Source organism: Anopheles stephensi, unplaced genomic scaffold, assembly GCF_013141755.1.
Source record: "Anopheles stephensi strain Indian unplaced genomic scaffold, UCI_ANSTEP_V1.0 ucontig187, whole genome shotgun sequence".
Classification (NCBI taxonomy): Eukaryota; Metazoa; Arthropoda; class Insecta; order Diptera; family Culicidae; genus Anopheles; species Anopheles stephensi.
This window is the reverse complement of record NW_023405110.1, coordinates 210001-212500: the sequence shown is the minus strand read 5'-3', so window position 1 is coordinate 212500 and position 2500 is coordinate 210001.

Sequence of the window (2500 nt, the reverse complement as noted above, 5' to 3'; positions counted from 1 at the left end):
CCTATTTCGGTCTTTGGACACCTCGTCTTACCCGTATAACTCACTTTAGGTCCACTTATTTGCCTGATATCTCATCGTGAACCCGTTTTTCGTACACCGTACACACCTAGGAACACCACATATGCGTTTCCCTTTCGATCGTGAAGTTTTCAAATTTTTCGATTTTTGGTCCTAGAAATTCATGAACGGTGGGAGACCAAAATTTTTCATAAAAAAAAAATTTTCACCGTTTGACCATAAAAACCTTCTTTTCGTACATACCCCATCATTTCTTCACGTTTTAGGCCATTTCTGAAATTTTCGCTTCGATAGTGTGTCCCCTATAATACAAAATGAACATTTTGCATCTCCCACAAGTGGCCATTTTTTTCCGCCACTGAAGAACACGACCTCGGGAACTCGGACCTAGGACGTGGCCATGTAAGTCATAGGCCACCCCAACTTTTGCAAAATACTGTTTCTTTTCACTTTTCATGATCTAAGGCGCGTTCCGACGGCGTTTTGAACAAATTTATGAGAAAAAAAATTTTGACCCTCGGACCAAAATTTTTTCGTTCGGGGCCCCATGGCCTATGGCCAGTATGGGAACTCGGGATGCCGATATGACAAAATTTGTCAAAAAATCACTAAAAAGTCGCTATGGCCCATTATTTAGAGCTTGTTGAGACCTTTCTAAAACACCTTGGTTGACCCCTGTCCGATAAGTAGTTTTCGAGATATTCGAGAAAATGTGATTTTTTGGGACTTAGAAAATTTTTGACCCGTACCCTAAGAAAAAGTGATTTTTTCATAGGACAATTTTTTCTTCGCAAATACTGTTTGGTTTCACTTTTCATTATTAGAAACGCGTTCCGAAGCCATTTTCATCAAAATCTCGTGAAAAAAAAATTTCACCCCCGGACCAAAAGTTGGCCGTTCGGTGCCCTATGGCCTATGGCCAGTATGGGAACCAAGGATGCCGATATGCGAAAAAGTGTCAAAAAATCACTTGAAAGTCGCTATGGCTCATTAAATAGAGCTTGTAAAGACCTTTCTAAAACACCTTGGTTGACCCCTGTCCGATACGTAGTTTTCGAGATATTCGAGAATAAGTGATTTTTTGGGACTTAGAAAATTTTTGACCCGTACCCTAAGAAAAAGTGATTTTTTCATAGGACAATTTTTTCTTCGCAAATACTGTTTGGTTTCACTTTTCATTATTAGAAACGCGTTCCGAAGCCATTTTCATCAAAATCTCGTGAAAAAAAAATTTCACCCCCGGACCAAAAGTTGGCCGTTCGGTGCCCTATGGCCTATGGCCAGTATGGGAACCAAGGATGCCGATATGCGAAAAAGTGTCAAAAAATCACTTGAAAGTCGCTATGGCTCATTAAATAGAGCTTGTAAAGACCTTTCTAAAACACCTTGGTTGACCCCTGTCCGATACGTAGTTTTCGAGATATTCGAGAATAAGTGATTTTTTGGGACTTAGAAAATTTTGACCCGTACCCTAAGAAAAAGTGATTTTTTCATAGGACAATTTTTTCTTCGCAAATACTGTTTGGTTTCACTTTTCATTATTAGAAACGCGTTCCGAAGCCATTTTCATCAAAATCTCGTGAAAAAAAAATTTCACCCCCGGACCAAAAGTTGGCCGTTCGGTGCCCTATGGCCTATGGCCAGTATGGGAACCAAGGATGCCGATATGCGAAAAAGTGTCAAAAAATCACTTGAAAGTCGCTATGGCTCATTAAATAGAGCTTGTAAAGACCTTTCTAAAACACCTTGGTTGACCCCTGTCCGATACGTAGTTTTCGAGATATTCGAGAATAAGTGATTTTTTGGGACTTAGAAAATTTTCGACCATGACATATATGAAAAGTGAATTTTTCATAGGACCAAAAAGTTTGTCCAAATAGGGTTTTGGTTCACTTTTTATGGTCAGATAAGTGATCCGATGCTATTTTCATGATCATTAGAGGGATTTCACGCTGTGACCAAAAATTTTCATACTTCATACTTGTCCCGGTGCCGTATATGGGAGGACCGGGGGAACATGTCTTCGTAAGTCGTGATGTTCAGTGACGGATTTCTGGGACTTAGAAAAAAAATGTGCTCTCAGGCACATTATATGTTTCATACACACATGATTTTCATTCTTCATACTTGTCCCCGTGCCGTACATGGGAGGACCGGGGGAACATGTCTTCGTAAGTCGTGATGTTCAGTGACGGATTTCTGGGACTTAGAAAAAAAATGTGCTCTCAGGCACATTATATGTTTCATACACACATGATTTTCATTCTTCATACTTGTCCCCGTGCCGTATATGGGAGGACCGGGGGAACATGTCTTCGTAAGTCGTGATGTTCAGTGACGGATTTCTGGGACTTAGAAAAAAAATGTGCTCTCAGGCACATTATATGTTCCATACACACATGATTTTCATTCTTCATACTTGTCCCCGTGCCGTATATGGGAGGACCGGGGGAAGATGTGTTTGTAAGTCGTGATGTTCAGT